We start from the raw sequence: 18,784 nt of genomic DNA on the forward strand, positions 1-18,784 counted from the left end.
CTCAGCACAAGGATTGTGATTAAGGATATTTCCTTCATCTCCCTTAGGAGCATACAGGTTTGACTTCTACTCTTATCTCAGCATCAGTTCACCTTTTCCTGGGACCCTGGACTGGAAGGTCTCCTAGCCCGTTACCTAGAGTCAGAAGGCTTTTTCCCCCTGCTCCTACCCCAGAACAATGAATCTTTGCTTAGGCCTTTTCTGCTTTCCCTCAAGCAGTTAAAGTTTTGTACTTTGCATAAGAGAAAGGAACTGGAGAATGAGGAGAGGTCTCATGCCTGTGCACCTCCAAGGAGTCTCTCTCAGATCTCCTGCTCTGTCCACAATCTTTTGAATGAGCACCTGATGAAGGACCATAAAAAATAATTTTGTAGTGCATGTGGACTCCTCTTGTGTCTGAGGTTCTCAGGAATTCTCAATGTTATTCTGCCCCTCAGAATTACAAAATGTGGATGTTTATTCTTACCTACCATTATGTGGGTCACTTCTTACTTCTGTGCTCTGCAAAGGTGGAAAGATCTGTGTGTCCTGTCTTTGCTGAGAGGGTCTTGTCAGATTTTGGAATCTAGGGCACCAAGTTGCCTTGCAAACTCAGCTCTCCATTGGTTTCTTGAAAAGTGATTGTTTTGTAGATTACCTGGGGGTGGTTTATGCATTATTAGCTTGAGATTGATTTTTGTTTATGGCTTTCTAAATTCTAAGAAGAACCCCTGTAGTCTTTTTTATCAACATCTCAAATTAAACATGATCTTTACGATAATTTTATAAAGACAATGTTTATTTGGATTTACTGGAGATTTAACATTTTATATTTGTATCATATCATCTTCTTTATTGTGGTAAGAATATTTAACATGAAATCTACCCTCCTAACAAATTTTTAAATGAACAATACATTATTATTAACCATAGGCACAATGTTTTACAGAAGATCTGTAGAACTTAATCATCTTGCATAACTGAAACTTTATACCCATTGAATAGCAAATCCCTATTTCCCTGTTCCCTCAGCTCCTGGCAAACACCATTCTACTTTACATCTACATATTTGAATATTTTATATGCTTTATATAAATGGTATCAGCAGTATTTGTCTTCTGTGACTAGATTATTTCACATAGCATAATGTCCTCAGGATTTATCTGTCTTGTCACATACGGCAGGATTTCCTTCTTTTTTAAGTCTGGGAAATATTCTACTGTATGTATATGCCATTTTTTTATCAATTTATTTGCCAATTGACATTTAAATTGTTTCCACATCTTGGCTATTGTGAATAATGCTGCAATAAACATGGGAGTGCAAATATCTCTTCAAGAGCTTGTTTTCAGTTCTTTTGAAATTGAGGTAGTGAGATTGCTGGATCATATGGTATTTCCATTTTTGATTTTTTGAGAAGGCGCCACACTGTTTTTCCAAAGCAGCTGCACTATTTTACATTCCCATGGACAGTATACAAGGATTCCAATTTCTCTACATCCTTACCAGCATTTGCTATCTCTGTTTTTTGAGTTTTTTGTTTTTATAATAGCCATCTTAACAGAGGTGAGTTGACATATCATTTTGTTTTGATTTGCATTTCCCTGATGATTAGTGAGGTTGAGCATCTTTTCATGTAACTGTTGGCCATTTGCATGGCTTTTCTGAAGAAGAATTTCTTCAAATTATTTGCCTATTTTTAATTGGGTTATTTGTTTTTTTGTTATCAAATTGAAGGAGTTCCTTATATACTTTGGATATTAACCCCTAATCAAATTTATGGTTTGCAAATATTTTCTGCTATTCAGTAGATTTTCTTTGCACTCTGTTTTTTGTTTCCTTTACTGTGCAGAAGCTTTTAAGTTTGATTTAGCTCCATTTGTTAATTTTTGCTTCTGTTTCCTGTGCTTTTGGTGTCATATTCAAGAAATCATTGCCAAATCTAATGCCATGAAGATTTTTCCCTATTTTTTTCTAAGAATTTTATAGTTTTAGGTTCTGTGTTTAAGCCTTTAATTCATTTTGGGTTAATTTGTGTGTGATATAAAGTAAGGTCAAAATTTATTCTTTTGCATGTGGATATACAGTTTTCCTAACACCATTTATTGAAGAGACTATCCTTCCCCCAGCCCCCACCCCACCATTATGTATTCTTGATATCCTTGTGAAAGATCTGTTGCCCATATATGCATGGGTTTATTTTCAGGCTTTTTATACTATTCCATTGTTCTACATGTCTGTTTTTGTCTAAACAACATACTGCTTTAATACTGTAGCTTTGTAATATATTTTGAAATCAGGAAGTATGATGTCTCCAGCTGCATTATTTTTTTCAGGAAACTTTTTTCTACCTGGGTTTCTTTGTCGTTTCCCGTAAATTTTAGGATTTTTTTTCTGGTTTTGTAAAAAATGCCACTGGGCTTTTGACAGTGATTGCATTGAATCTATAGATCATTTTGGATAGTAGGTCCACTTTAATATTAATTTTTCAAATCCGTGAATCCACGAACATGGGATATCCTTCCATTTATTTGTATCTTCTTTAATTTATTTCATCAATATTTTAAAATTTTTAGTGTATAAGACTTTTACCTCCTTAAGTTCATTGCTAAGTATTTTAGTCTTTGTGATAATATTAATATTATAAATGAGATTATTTTATTAATTTCCTTTTCAGAAAATTTATTATTGGTTTATAGAAATACAATTGATTTTTTTTTTCTTTTTGAGACAGAGTCTCACTCTGTCACCAGGCTGGAGTGCAATGGCACAATCTCGGCTCACTGCAACCTCCGCCTCCTGGTTTCAAGCGATTCTCATGCCTCAGCCTCCTGAATAGCTGGGATTGCAGTCACGTGCCACCATACCCAGCTAATTTTTGTATTTTTAGTAGAGGCAGGGTTTTACCATGTTGGCCAGGATGGACTCGATCTCCTGACCTCGTGATCCACCCGCCTCAGCTTCCCAAAGTGCTGGGATTACAGGTGTGAGCCACCACACCTGGCCTTACAACTGATTTTTTAATGTTGAGTTTGTATCCTGCAACTTTACTGATTTCATTTATTAGTTTAACAGATTTTTTTTGTCTCTGTGGAGTGTTTAGGGTTTTCTACATGTAAAAGCCTGTCATCTGTAAAGAGAGATAATTTCTTCTTTTCTAATTTGGATGATTTTCATTTATTTATTTTTATTATTATGTTTTTGCCTATTGTTCTGACTTGGACTTTCAGTACTATGTTGAGTAAAAGTGGTAAGAGTGGAAATCCTTGCTTTGTTCTGAATCTTAGAGAAAAAGCTTTCAGTTTTTTTACCATTGAGTATAATGTCAATTTTAAGCCTTTCATATGTAGCCTTTCTAGGTTGAGGTAATTTCCTTCTATTTCTAGTTTGTTGAGAGGATGTTTTTTAAATCATAAAAGGGTGTTGAATTTTACCAAATACTTTTTCTGCATATATTGAGATGATCATGTGATTTTTATCTCTTGTTCTATTAATGTGGTGTATCACATTAATTGATGGGTATATGTTGCACCTAGGGATAAATCCTACTTTGTCATGTTATATGACCATTGAGTGCTGTTGAATTCAGTTTACTAATATTTTGTTCAGTATTTTTTGTGTCTATGTTCATCAGGAATATTGGCTTATGGTTTTCTTGTAGTATTTTTGTCTGGTTTTGGTATCAGGGGAATGATGGCCTCAAAAAACCAGCTTAGAAGTGTCTATTCTCTTCAATTCTTTGAAAGTAATTAAAAAGTACTGGTGTTAACTCTTCCTTAAATATTTGGTAGAATTCACCAGTGAAGCTATGTGATCCTGCACTTTTTTGGTTTTTTTGAAGATTTTGATTATGGATTTATTCCCCCAAGTAGTTATAGGTCTATTCAGAATTTCTACTTCTTCATAATTCAGTTTTTGTAAGTTGTACATTTCTAAAAATTCATTAATTTCTTTTACTTTATCTGTACCACCTCGTCTTGCATCTCAAAATGTTTTCCTGTAATAACGTTTCTTCTTTCACAATTGCTTAAGAAATTTTTGTAGCAATTTTCTGGTGATAAATTCTCTCAGTTTTTAGATCTCTGTAAATATATATCTCATCCTTATTACTGAAGTGAATCTTTATGATTATAAAATTCCTTGTTGATAGTTATTTTGAATAGCAAAGACCAATCACCTTAATAGTTTAACAATTCTCCTGAGTGGTCAATTGATTTCACACATGGATTTTACCTGCGCTTGGTGCTTGGACCTCCAAGCAAGGACATCAGTTGACTCAGAGTCATGTGATGAGAGTCCAATCAGCACAATGCTATCTAGAGTCATGATTAAAATCTGCTTTCACCTGATGATTATTCTATTGAAAACTGGAAATAAAATGAACAGATATTTGATTGCTATCAATACTTCTTGTGAGGTTACCCTCATTCTCGTAAAATACAAGCAGGCAACTACTTATCTCAGCTGAATAAATCTCTGAAATTGTGTTGTTCTGAACCCTGAAATAGCCTTAAAATAAGTTTTACTTTGGCAATAAATCTACAAAATACATACTCAATAAGCCCTGGGCTTTTTCTAAAGAAACATCCGTGATCATTGTCTCCTGAAAACTCCTGCTTCGCCCACTTTCATGATATCTCACTTTCCTGATTTTCTTCCTTTCTCACTGGTCACTCCTTCCCAGACGTATTGGATAGATCCCATTATCTAACCTCTAGAGTTAGAATGTTCCACAGATCGGACCAAGGCTGACTCCTCTTCTCCATGTTTACTATCTTCCTTGGTGATATCATCCAAGTCCATAATTTTAAGTATCTTCTAAATGCAAATGACTCTAAAATTTATATTTCAGCCCTTACATCTCCCACTGAGTTCCATGTGTCTATTAATGTCAACATCAACATCTTAATGTTGGGTGCATCTGAAATTCAATATGGTCAAGAAAAAACAATGAATTCCACCATTTCCTGGGCCCCAGGCTTCATCTTCTCTGTTACTCTGTGTCTTAGTTAACTCCACCCTCATGTACCCAATTTCTCAGGCCAAAGGAGAAAGGCCTTATCCTCTCCTTTCCTTATGTCCATATCCAATCTATTAGCAAATCTGCCACTTTTATTTCTCAAACATATTCTGGTTCTGTAAACTCATTGCCTGTCTATTGAATTGCTACCTCTTAGTTTACTCAAGTTCTTCACTTCACAACTGGACAATTTTCCTGGCCTCCTAACAGGTCTTGTTTTAAGTTTTAATTGAGTTTGTTTTAGGTAGGATTCTGTAAGACTCATTTGTTTATTTGGTACTGTATTCTTGACATTTAGAATAGTGCTTTGTACATATTAGATGCTAAATAGATATTAGTTGAATGAATGAATAATAAATGTGGGGTTTCATACCAAAAGAGCACCTTTCATAGTTTTACAAATTCTCACTTAATTCACCCATAAATTTATAAATTCTTTGTCAGAACATGTGTCCTGAAGTTTTATACCACTGAAAACAAGAGCAGAAGCTGTTCAAGATAATAGCAGCTCATTATTTTGTTGCTATCAAAGATACTCCATCTGGGCATCTTCACTCATGGGGTTCTGACCCAAGACTCAAAGGAAATCTTACTAGCCTTCTGCCAAGAAATTAGTATTCCAAGAAGTCTAAAAAGAATTATCCTTTTGAAGATATTCTTCAGAACGTATGCCCTTTATTAATCCATGCATTTAGAGCATATTATTAAAATTCCACAGTTAATAGAATCTCCTACTTTCTTAAGTCATTCCAACAATTCCCAAATATTCTCCTCACTGTATGGCCATTTTATTATTGCCTGTTAATAATCCCAAACCCAAATAACCTCATCTAACCCCACAGGGAAAACATCACCTTCCTATTGAGGTGATAAAAATTTGAGTACCAGAAATGGGTAAAATGGGAGATGAAGAAAAGAAGCTAGTTGTAATGTCAGAGAGGCCCAGGCTCCAGGTTTGGCTCTGTTGCTTTATGGGGCATGAATTTGAGGAAGTAGTCTACTCTCTGCAAATCTCATTTTTCCTACCTGAGAAAGGCTGCCAATATGCCTCTCTTGCAAGGTGCTTGTAAAGTATAGGCATAATCTACCTGGCCTGGCACATATGGGAAAAGTGCCGGCCCCATGCCTGGAGCTAGTTTTTTGTTTTTGTTTTCACAGAGTTTCACTCTTGTTGCCCAGGCCAGAGTGCAATAGCACAACCTTAGCTCACTGCAACCTCCACCTCCTGGATTCAAACGATTCTCCTGCCTCACCCTCCAGAGTAGCTGGGATTACAGGTATGTGCCACCATGCCTGGCTAGTTTTTTTGTATTTTTAGTAGAGATGGGGTTTCACCATGTTGGCTAGGCTTGTCTTGAACTCCTGACCTCAGGTGATCTGCCTGCCTTGGCCTCCCAAAGTTCTGGGATTACAGGCATGAGCCACCATGCCCGGCCACTGGTAAGCTCTTGAAAACTCTTCTGGTTCATCCCTCCAAGGGCTCTGTTTTGGCCACTATCAATCAGCTGTTACTGACTACTGTAACTAACACCAGTGGCAGAGCCTACCTCTTCCCAAGATCCAGACAACTTGGGGAAAGTAAGAAATGAGGAGTCCTGAGACAGTTGTCATAAGTCTCATTCATTAAATTAAATATAGCTACTCAATCTGACTTACACAGTCACGTGGGAGATGATCAATAAACATTCCAGAATGAATTAACAAATGAAGATGGAGGTTGTTCTTCATCAGTTACTTCCTAGATAAGTAGAGCCACATGTTTCATTGTTTTGTTGTACTTTACAGTTCAGAAACCTTTCAACTTGGCAGATGGTACAAAAATGAGTGCTGCTGTGTTGAGGGACTCAGAAGCAAGGAGGGTGGGGAGAGTGGGGGGAATTGTGAGTCAAGGAAGAGCAGAGATTTGATTCTGAAGAGCAAACGCTTACTGGGTCAAGGCCGTTTTTGCATAATTCTATTATCACCAAGAAGAAGAGAAATAATCATACTAGGTGTGTGCTATACTGCTCAGCGTGGCTTGTCTTACCTTACTTTTTGAAGTCATACAGGTTTAAGTGCTTTGTGTGAGTGAGTTGTTCAGAGGCACCTGATCAATAAGGCATGTGCTGTCAGGGTAAAGCAGGGAAGTTTTTGATGTTGACAATGACATATATTCTTGTGCAGAAAGGAGTAATCCATTTGGTCACAGTAATAAAAAAGTTGTATGTATTGCTTTGGAGAACAGAGGCAGTGTCATCAGGGAAGGCTGCTTCCAGGCAAGCTGGCCAGAGGACATCAGCACGCTGGTGGGTCAGCCCATGACCAAGAGGAGCCCTTTATTGCACCTCCCTGTCTTCTGTATGGAAAAATGGGCATTTGCACAAGCAACTGCATAGTGTTACTGAGAACATTGGTTCCCCCTCATCTTCTGATTACAGAGCCCAGGCATCTCATTAGTTAGCATCGAGTTTCTGCCCAGCATTGCCTCTTCCTGAAGCCCAGTGCAGTTCACAGCAAGACCCGTGTCCATCCAGGCTCTGCTGGTTCCAGGTGGGGCTTGTACAAAGCCTCCCCTACAGTGGACCAGAGGTGGCCAGGGAAACATTAGAGCTTCCGTCTTTCCAGCCCATAGCTCTTGTTCTCTTTCTTCAGATGAGGTATCTCATCTGTCAGTGGCTGCCTGAAATGGATCAGAGACAGTCTAAAGAAGAGAACATCAAATAAGGAAGGTGTCAATCATTTTAAAGGTGTAAACACTCTCCATCGTTGAACAGCATTGGCTTCGTAACAAAATGTCCTCCTTTCTAATTCCTCTATTCTACCTCAGTCTCTATGAATGATGCCAGGCTTGGCACAAGACGCTAAAACTCTTGCTATAAAGAGGAAAAAAGCTACCTCACCTCAAGTAGCTCCCAGCTCATAGTGGAGAAGCAGTCTGCAAAAACAAGCACAATGCAAAGAGGAGGTAGCAATGCATAGTGCTTAAAAGTATGGGCTGTAAAAACAGGGACTTCTTTCCTCCAAATTCCACCTTTCCATCTATTCACTGGGTGTCTTTACCTACTTACCCCTTTGGTACCTCCAGTTTTGTTACTTCATACATCTGTAATGAGGACAAAATAGGATCATACATGTGATCCTTAGCATGATTTGGGCATTTAGTCAGTTCTTAATAAATGTTAATACTTTAAATAATAATTACCATGGAGAAATCTCTGTACTGTGTTCTTCAGATGGACAAAGAAGGGAGGAGCCAATTCTAATTAAGATGGTAAAGAAAGCCTTCATGTAAGTGAATTCTGAAGGATGATAATGGTTATGATTTTTGTTGTTACAATTGTATTTTAAAGCAGTTACTGTGTCCTGGTCTCTGTGTTAAGTACTTACAGGTGATGTCTTCTGTGTTCACAAAACAACCACAAAAATTAACTAAATTGCCCTTACTCCCATTTTATGGATGAACATAAGTGAGTATAGTCTGATTAAAAACAAATAATCTGTGAATGCACAGAGAAAATAATGAAATATTATTCAGCCTTAAAAAGAAGGAAATCCTACCATTTGCAACCACAAAAATGAACCTGGAGGTGATTATGCTAAGTGAAATAAGCCAGGCAAAGTATATGATCTCACTTAAATGTGAAATCTAAAAAATTCATGGAAGCAAAGAGTAGGAGGGTGGTTATTAGGCGGTGGGAGGTGGGGGAAGTCAGGGCATGTTGGTCAAAGGGTCTAAACTTTAAGTTGTAAGATGAACAAGTTCAAGGAATCTAATGTACAGCATGGTGGTGATGGACATGTTAATTAATTCGAGTGTAATAATTACTATACAATGGATACATATGTAGAAGAATCACATTGTATGCCTTGTATATATGCAATCTTTATTTGTCAATTAAATATTTGAAAAAAAACTAGTAATAAAGTTCAGAAGATAGAACTAAGAGCTTCCAAATGCGCCCTTACAGAGAGAACACAGACTTGCCATATATGTACAAAGCGAAAGCAAACTTTATTATCAATTGTCACCTCTCTGGCCCCTGTGGGAAGGAAGGAAAGTCCCTGGTGCTGATGCAGAATTTGCTTTCACCCCTGCAGGCAGAGCCCAAAACACACTGATCCCAGAGGTTCAGAGTTTGAGCCAAGAGGGAACTGGGAGTCCATCTCTCCAGATGAGAAGAAAGAGGAACAGCACAGGCCAGAGTGTAGTCCTGTTATGTGTCTATGCGTGTTCAGAGAAGACCAGCATACTTATTTCAAGGGACCAACAGAAGTCTCATCATGGCTCTTGATAACAGCATCCAGGGCATTTGCAGGCCACTCACATTTAAGCAGATAATCCACAAGTCCTCCCAAACCACAGGGCATTTGCAATGAAGCTACTGAACTATTACAACATTGCATTCTCTTGCTTAAATCGTAAGACTTACAGGCTTCAACTAGTTTAGGTGAGAGTTTGGTGAACAAAGGGAAAGGTCCTTATTAAAAGCTAAACTGCTTAGAGCATCCAGATAACTCAAGAGATTTTTCTGGGGATCATTCCTGTGGATGTTCTTCACACAGGAAGAATATGAAAGGGCACACCCAAAGCAGTCTTAGGAGGGTGAGAACAGGCACAGAGTTGTGGAAAAGCATGGTGTGTATTCAGTGCTCATCAAGTTCTTCAGTATGATTAAGGCTTAGAGTGTTGGGGGAGGGTAGAAAAAGTTAAGGCCAAAGAATTATGCCTAGGCCAGTATGGAGGACTTTGTACTTTATGCTAGTGAGCTCTGGCTTTGTTTTGTATGCTTTCAAACTATTTCCTAGTTGTTTAATGACTCTTGAATTCACATTAGCACTTACAGCAGCTAGAGTAAAAATATGTAGCATAGGCAGCCACTGTAGATTTCCATGCCCATGGCAGACATTACTAATTGATCATAGCACTCTACTCCCTGAGCCTGGAAGCAATTTAAGAAATTCTTCACTGGAGTCCTCTAGACAGCTATTAACAATTGATCAGAGTTTTCTTGACTTAACACCTATCTTCCATCCCCGGCTCACGAGGAAGCCAAGTGTCTATGTGACAGATAAAGGTAGAGTCTTTCTGTCTGAGGCCCTGGTATGATCAAGGAGGTGGAGTCAGTGGTGCACTAGAGCTGACTTCACATTTCTTCCAAAATCTCATGATGCTGGTAGCTTGAAATTGGTCATAGTGGGAGTGTCTGTATTATAGAAACTAGCCAAATCTACAAATAAGGATTTTGTGCGAGGTTTTTGTTTTCACTTTTGGGGAGCTGGTTGTTAAACATTTGCTAGCACAATACTAAGCTAGGGGCTGGGGGCAGAAAAAGGATATCTACACTTCAGAGCCCAAATTGCCTTCTCTCCCCAACCTTCCCTGCAAACACTTGAGCGAATGTCTCCTTTAAGGTGACAACCATGGTAGGAAGTGACCAGCCACAAAAACTTTTGAGTGTGCTTTTGTTTAAGACCAGATTTGTACTTTAGAAAGGCAACCCTGGCTTTAATGTATTGGATAGACTGAAAGGGTGTAAAATCACAGATAATATCAGAGGCAAGAAAGCTAGAAGGTAATCTAATTGTCCTTGTCCAAATAAAGGATAATGAGTCTTGAACTAATGCAGGAGCAGAAGGAATAAAGTAGAGAGGACAAATATAATAGATGTTAGTGAAACAGAGATGATAGGACTTATTGGTTGATTGAGTGTCAAAGCGAAAAAAATAAAAACATTCAAGTTTCAAGTGATCTTGCTATTCACCATGACAGGGTACACAGGAGTAGCATATTTTGGTGGAAAATTGGTGGCTTAGGTTTAGAGCAAGTTGAGATGCCTGAGCAGTAGGTTTAGGAGGCTGAGGCTCAGAGGCACAGGCTTAACCAAAATGCATTTTCAAAGTCAGAAGATGGTGGGAAATTGAGAGCAGGTGATTAGAGGGAATCACTGGGGGAGAATATGAAGTGAGAAGACGTCCAAAGAAGAAACATGGAAACATGATATTTAGAGGGCACACAAAGAAATGAGTCAGCAAAGGACAGAAGGATTGACCAGTGGAGGAAGAGGAGAACTGGAAGACAAGCAAAGGGAGTTAGAGGATCAGATGGTCATGGATACAAAATGCCAGGTCGGGGTCAAGGAAGATACAGTCCAGTGAAGAGTAGGATTGGTGTAGCTGCAAGAAGATTGTGAGGGCCTTTTGCCAGAGAAGTTTCTGTGGAGTGCAGGGAGAGAAGGAGCCAAATTGCAGTTTCTTTGAAGAAGGAAAACTGGGAGGTGGACAGATGGAAAACAAGTCAAGAAGCAAGAATTTGTAGGCTTGGATGGTAAGAAGAGAAAAGAAGGTGTAGGATCAGGGGAGGACTTTAAGATGGACAACATGCTTGATCATAATTTTATAATATGAAGAAGGAGCCAATCCAGATGGACTTGCCCATTTGGGAAGGACAAAGGGAATCCCAGGTGCAACAGGTCCTTGGGGTGATAGGAGCATTGTCAGTCAAGGGTACAGGTGGAGGGAATGGCCTTAAACAAGATAAATAACAGCTCTTCCTACAAGACCTGAAGGAGGGCGTGAAAATAAATGCAAATATGAACAGCTTTTCAATGGCTGGAGATTGAGGATGTTTAAGCCTGATAATCTCAGTTGTCTCTTGAAGTTTGAAAAAGTTTAAGTAGAGGGGTAGAAGTTTGAAATAAACACTGTAGGGAATAGAACAGGGCATAACACTCTGCTTTAAACCTACATTACATTTTAATGGTATAATGCCCATACATGATTTTATTGTACTGTTGTGTTTTGTCTATTTTGTGTCTCCCTTAGTAGCTGTATCATCATAGTCATAATAGCATGGCTCACACAGCATTACTAGTGCTTATTTGATTACCTGCTTTCCATATAGCAGTAACCCTAGATAGGGAAGGAATAGTGTATCTAGCCTAGCAAAGCACCTGAAATATAATGAATGATTAGCAAGTGTTTGTTGAATGGATGAATGATTAAGGAGTAGATGTCTAAATTAGTCCAGTCTTTCCAACTAAACTGTTAACTCCAGGGTGGGGATTGTGTCTTAACTTGGTTGGATTGCTCAGCATGTTTGGTACAAAGGAACTACACAATAATGACACATTAAAATGAATCAAAGGTCGGGTGCAGTGGCTCACACCTGTAATCTCTGCATTTTGGGAGACCAAGGAGGCAGGAGGATAGTTTGAGCTCAGGAGTTTGAGGCTAGCCTAAGCAACATGGCAAGACCCCACCTCTATAATTTTTTTTTAATTAGCCAGAAGTGGTGGTGCACATCTGTGGTCCCAGCTACTTGGGAGGCTGAAGTGGAAGGATCGCTTGAGCCTGGGAGTTTGAGGCAGCAGTGAGCCGTGATTGCACCATTGCACTCCAGCCTGGGCAATGGAGTGAGACCCTATCTCTAAATAAATAAATAAATAAATAAATAAATAAATAAATAAATAAAATTGAGCTACATAAGGACCAAAGTGTGAATGTGAGAAATCAAGAAGTACCTTCCAAGGGAGGAGCTTGAGATGAGATGAAATGATGGGGAATGCAATTCAAAACTAGCTAAACCTTTAGAAGAAAATACAATCTTCTTCTTCCCAGCAACTTCCTGTCATTATTATGTAAGTTTTAGGTAAAGGATCCTTTGAACATCCCAGTGCTTGGCATTTTCCATTTCTAAATGGAATGGTCCAATCATTACCAGAATCTCTCATCCAACCTATTCTCTGGTTTCTTGGACCTTAATCCCCATGGTCTAGAGACTGAGGTCCAGATAAAGTAGCCAATTAACATTGACTATTTCCCTGCATTGACTATTTCCCTGCTTTGTGGTTTTTCTAGTTCTAAAATCACACTCCCAACTGCCAGCCCTCTGAAACAATGAGAGAGAGAAACCCTTCAGGCAGTCAACGAGAAGCAGCTTCTCTCTGCTTTGCTCTGAAATGTCCCATAGCAAATGACAGTGGCAGGGAAATGTCTTAATAGAGCATGTTGTTTAGCATAATTGATGTTCAGATGCAGTGTTGGTAGATACAAGCCCAGTTAATTGGTCTCTCAACCTACATTAGCTGTTGCATTGCAGCCAATTAGGCAGGGGCCAGAGGGCCCTCTGCTCAGTCATTAGAGCCCTGCATACTGAGGCGGGGAAGGGCAGCAGTTAGGGAGCAGAGCTGGCGTGAAGGGCTTTGATGAGGTGTGTGTGCAGCTGCACCACGGCCAGAGCCATCTGTCCATTTAGGAGTGCGAGACCCTCAACGACTGATCTTAAAGGTGACAAAAGGAAGATGACATTCAGGAGAGGGAAATCTGGGTGCTCCCCAAGGGGTGAAGTGCTAGAGGAAAGTTTGAAGATCATAGATTTGAAGAACATTGTCCCACAGCAATATTTCTGATGAACGAAGAGCCCGTGTCTATTCTCTGAGCCTTGATGTTATGCAGAATGCCCTGGATATAAAAAGGAAGAACCAGGCCGGGGGTGGTGGCTCATGCCTGTAATCCTGGCACTTTGGGAAGCTGAGGTGGGTGGATCACCTGAGGTCAGGAGGTCAGCCTGGCCAACATGGTGAAACCCAGTCTCTGTTAAAAATCCAAAAAAAAAAAAAAAAAAAATTAGCCAGGCATGGTGGTAGGCACCTGTAATCCCAGCTACTTGGGAGGATGAGGCAGGAGAATTGCTTGAACTTGGGAGGCAGAGGTTGCAGTAAGTTGAGATTGCACCATTGCACTCCAGTCTGGGTGACAGAGTGAGATCTGCGGACCAGTGGCACCACCATCATGTGGTGTCCTAGGTTGGCAGGCCTCAGGCTCACTCCTGACCTGCTGAATAGGAGTCTACAGTTTAAGAAGCTCTCCAGGTGTTTCATATGCTCATTAAAGTCTGAGAAGCAGTGCTTTAGGCCAAGGATCAGCAAACAACTTTCATTGGCACACAACCATATCCATTCCTTACCCATTCCTCATGGCCGTTTCCACACTTCCATAGCAGAGCAGAGAATTTGCAACAAAGACCTAACAGCCCACAAGCCTAAAATAGTTACTCTCTGGCCCTGTTTTACAGAGAGAGTTTGCCAACCCCTACTCTAGGCTGCACTGACCAGGATGGCAGAAATCTCTGTAAGGAACCCATGTGACAAACATTTCTGTTCATCCTCAGAAGACAGGCGAACCCCAGATATTTAATTTATTGTTTAAATATAGTCATAGGGGCTGGGCATGGTGGCTCATGCCTCTAATCCTAGCACTTTGTGGGGCTGAGGTGGGTGGATCATTTAAAGTCAGGAATTTAAGACCAGCCTGGCCAACACAGTGAAATCCCGTCTCTACTAAAAATACAAAAATTAGCCAGAAATCACTTGAACCTGGGAGACAGAGGTTGCAGTGAGCCGAGATTGTGCCACTGCACTCCAGCCTGGGAAACAGAGAGAGACTCTGTCTCAAAAAATAAATAATTCATAGCTGTGTTGTGTCAAACCCCTATTGACTTCAATAGGGAAGGCACCAGGTTTGAGAGGCTGAAGAACAGATTCAGAGACATGGGATTTTATTTGGGGTTTATGTACAGGAGAAAGAGTCCAGTGGTGGCAGACTGGAAAAGAGATCCATCTTCTACGGTCCAGGGACAGCAGGCTGGCCAGGAAAACCATGGCCACCTGCAAACATCATGCAATTTCTACGGCATTTTTACTTCACACTTTCCACCCAAAGGCCTCTACCTGGCAATCTTTATTTAACCCAAAACTGGGGACCTCAATCACCTGCATGGCCTGTGTTCCACAGGACAGGCTCGGGGCTCGGATGTTTATCATAAATAAGGAACGAATCTCTGGGTTGGCCACGTCCACATTCCCTAGCTCAGAACACACATTCAGGTGCATCTGCCCTACAGGGTCATTCTAAGAGTCTGCTTAAATCATTGCTAGCAAGTGCATTTACCCTATGGGATCCTATGGACAGGTAGAGGAATATCTGTTAGGTAATAAATAACCTCAATTTCTAGGGGTTTAGAAGTTCATAAAGACTTCAGCAAAAGTTGGCAAAAACTTTGAACTTCCTGCTACCATGAATGAGTCAAATGGTTTTCAGAATTCTTTCCTCCACATAGAGAATAAAGAAAAAGTGATAAACTGAAACTAGTAATAAAACAATCACCAATTTTCTATATTGTATCCTTGAATGCATGTTTATTGTGACTAGCAGTATTTGCGTTTTTCCCAAATTTATCAAGAGGTGGCTTTGACTTTATTACTAGAGTTTGGGGATAATTTTACTCCCAACGATGTACCCACAGAGACCACTTTCTTCTCTCTTGTTTTTCAGCGTGTGAAATGTTACAGAGACATGGACCCTTTGAATGTTTGAGGTAGGTGTGGTGGCACACACCTGTAGTCCTAGCTACTCTGGAGGCTGAGGCATGAGGATCCCTTAAACCCAAATCCCAAGCTGTAGTGTGCAAGGATTGTGCCTGTGAATAGTCACTGCACTCCAGTCTGGGCAACATGCAAGACCCCATCTTTAAAAGAAATCGGCTTGGCTACTCTGCTTTATATGTAGCAAAAGAATTGTTGGAAATATGCCTTCCTTGGTGTATCCGCCCATAAAGAGAACTAGACTCCACAATAACCAATGGTTAGGAAGAGGCCTACTAAACCAACATTTCTGAAATGGCTGAAATATTTTGATAGGAGATTCTGGCTTCGAGCTTCTAGAAGACATGCACTTATAAAAATATTAAAGAGACACCTCACTGTTTTTAAAACCCTTGGAGTTTTTCCAAGCCCTAGCTACCCAAGTCTGTCTCTGTCCCTCAGTCTGACACGCATGCCCGCATGCACACACACACGCACACACACACACACACATGCACACACACACACCCACACACACACACACACCCCACCAACAAAAGCCAGGCTGCAGCCTCAGACTCCAGACGCATGCATCAATCATAATTGCAGCACCGCTGGCAGTCATGTAACTGCTTAAAGACCTCAACAGCCTTCTGGCACTTAAAGGAAAAAAAAATCATCTAATTAATCACAGGTGAAACAGCTTGGACTGTCTCCAAAAGCCCCTGAATTTACTGCCAAGCTTTGATGCTAATTTTCTTTCTAAGTAACCCCCTAAAGAAATTTACGATTAGGTAATTAAAGTAATGAATAAAGAGATACTTAGGTGGAGGAAAATGAGGAGAGGGAAAAAGTCTATATTTCCATCCTGCAATAAACACCTCTGGGTATGCATCATTTGTGAACCCCAACTTAAAGGTCCCCAAGTGGCTTTCTCCTGAAGAATATTTTAAAAATCAATATTTGAAAGACCAAAATGAGGCACATAAATGAAGTTAGGAACAGGTCATTCGCTAGGTCCTGTTAGACAGGGAGGGAAAGCTGTCTTCTGCTGGATACTTAACTCTTAAAAAAAAAAAATAATAATGTCATGGCTTATATCCTTGGGAAGGTTGGTAGTGGTTTCTCTCTGTGAGCTGATTGGATAACATCACTGGGTTTGATTTAGAGATCTCATCTTCCACCTATTCCCCATGTCCCTGCTGGGATGGAATCCAGATTTCTGGTTTTAATTGGTTTAAAAGCAATTGCTCCAGTCTCTTGTCCTTAAAATTGGAAATGTTCAGGGGAGGGCTTTGGGTTTTATTATTCCAGCCCTGATCCTTCCCTCAATCTCTGACACTTAATATTGGAACACTCCAGGAATGGGGAACTTTAGTTAATTGGTTACTTTAGATTACAGAATTAAACAGAAATGCTCATGTTTAAATAATTCATCAAACAAGTTTCTGCTAAACTCCTGAACACCTAGAGCTTCAACTCCTCCTGAAAAATCTTGGTAGCAACTATTTTTCTGACTTAATAAATACAGTGTAATAAGCATAATGCTTTTTTAAATAATTCAGAATCTTGAATTTTTGATCGAAAAGCTCTTTGCTCTGATTTGTGTGTACCCTTCGGGATCGTTTACAAGCTTCTGCAAGGAGAAATCAAAGCAGGTCCCCATGTTGTCTCTTTCCCACATCTAGCAGAGCATGAGTGCTCATTATTTATTACTGCTCAATGGTCTCCATGGTATTCCAGTTTATGCAAAGAGGGTGTAAGAGTTTTTACTAAATAAACACTGACTCAAAGTGTCATAGCCTGAAAATTTAGGTTTTTATTTTTCACTAAGTTACCATATGAACTTACATATTTAGTTTTGTACCCCTCCTGAAAAGAGAAGGGTGAAAATTGTAGATTTAGAATTTTGACTTGGAAGTGAGGTTGGCGATTTTATAGTCTGAAACTTCATTTCTGAGCTGAGGACATGGAGGCTCAGAGAGGTAAGATGATTTGGCAAAGACACACAGCCACCTAAGGGGTTGTGAAGATCATACACTCTGAAGCCAGATGAATCTGCATATTGTAAAGCACTTCTGCTACTTGCCAGCTGTGGACCTCGAGAAACTACATGCTTTATTCTGAGTTTCTTTTTCTGATCCGTACAATGAGAACAATAAGTATTCTGAAGATTAAATGAGCTAATATAAGAAAGATGCTTAGCATCATGCCTGGGATGTGATAAACAGTAAAAATCACTTAGCTCTTATTAGTTTTATTTATTCATTATTTATTTATTTTAAAGGATCTTGTATTAAATTATAATTTTATATTTATTTAAGAAATTTATTTTCATCATTCACAATCCCTTACATCATTTACAATGATGTAAGTGAATTGTTTTCATCATTCACAATCCATGGAAGGTAAAGTCTTAGTCAAAAGTGGTGCTTTGGTTGCTCACAGCCAGATGGGCATAGAAATTCAGTTTTGTGGGAGCTGGACCAGAGCTCAAGTGCTCTGCATAAGAAAAAGCTACACATTTTCAGCCGGGCATGGTGGCTCACGCCTGTAATCCCAGCACTCTGGGAGGCCGAGGCAAGCGGATCACTTGAGGCCAGGAGTTCACAACCAGTCTGGCCAACATGTTGAAACCCCGTCTCTACTAAAAATACAAAAATTAGCCAGGCATGGTGGTGCACGCCTATAGTACCAGCTACTCAGCAGGCTGAGGTAGGAGAATTGCTTAAACCCACGAGGCAAAGGTTGCAGTGAGCTGAGATGGCGCCACTGCACTCCAGCCTGGGTGACAGAGTGAGTAAGACTCTGCCTCAAGAAGAAAAAAAAAAAAAAAGCTACACACGTTAGAGGTCTCTAATTCAGTGCTTTTTCTTCTTCCCAACCAATGTAGAACAATATGAGATTTGAAACTTATTCCTAATTGAGAATTGAAAGATCCTGTCCCCAAATTTCAGAACATGGATGAGCCCCCCTAGAAAGGTGGAAGGTAGGGGCAGGGGTCCATTTGAGGATGTGGGTGCCTCCCCACTCCTCCCGAATCAGCCAGATTTGGAGGCCACCATCCACACTGCCTAATCTCTCTGCTCTGCTTCCCAGTCCTAAGAGCCTCAGGCTCTCCTCTGAGCCTTTATCTGAAAGGCTAGAGAAGTTGGAGAATCCTGCCAAGTAGGAATTAAAAATGACAAAACAGCTGATTAGATCTGAGGTGACAAGAATGAGAAATAAAAGCCATTAGAGCCCATTTGCAACGTGCCCTCAGCGAGTCAAGTTTCAAGGTGTTCCTCCGAAGATTATTAATGGCGTGACAGTGTTTTCCGTGTGGAAATCTGATACGTGAAATAACACTGGCGTACACACGCTGCATTCTGGATGGTAAGAGGGGCCTGCCCTCATTTATTTAGTTTCACGGATTTGAAGAGACACCCTAATTCAACTGTCAGGG

The sequence above is a fragment of the Pongo abelii genome, chromosome 7 (assembly GCF_028885655.2).
Source record: "Pongo abelii isolate AG06213 chromosome 7, NHGRI_mPonAbe1-v2.0_pri, whole genome shotgun sequence".
Taxonomy (NCBI): domain Eukaryota; kingdom Metazoa; phylum Chordata; class Mammalia; order Primates; family Hominidae; genus Pongo; species Pongo abelii.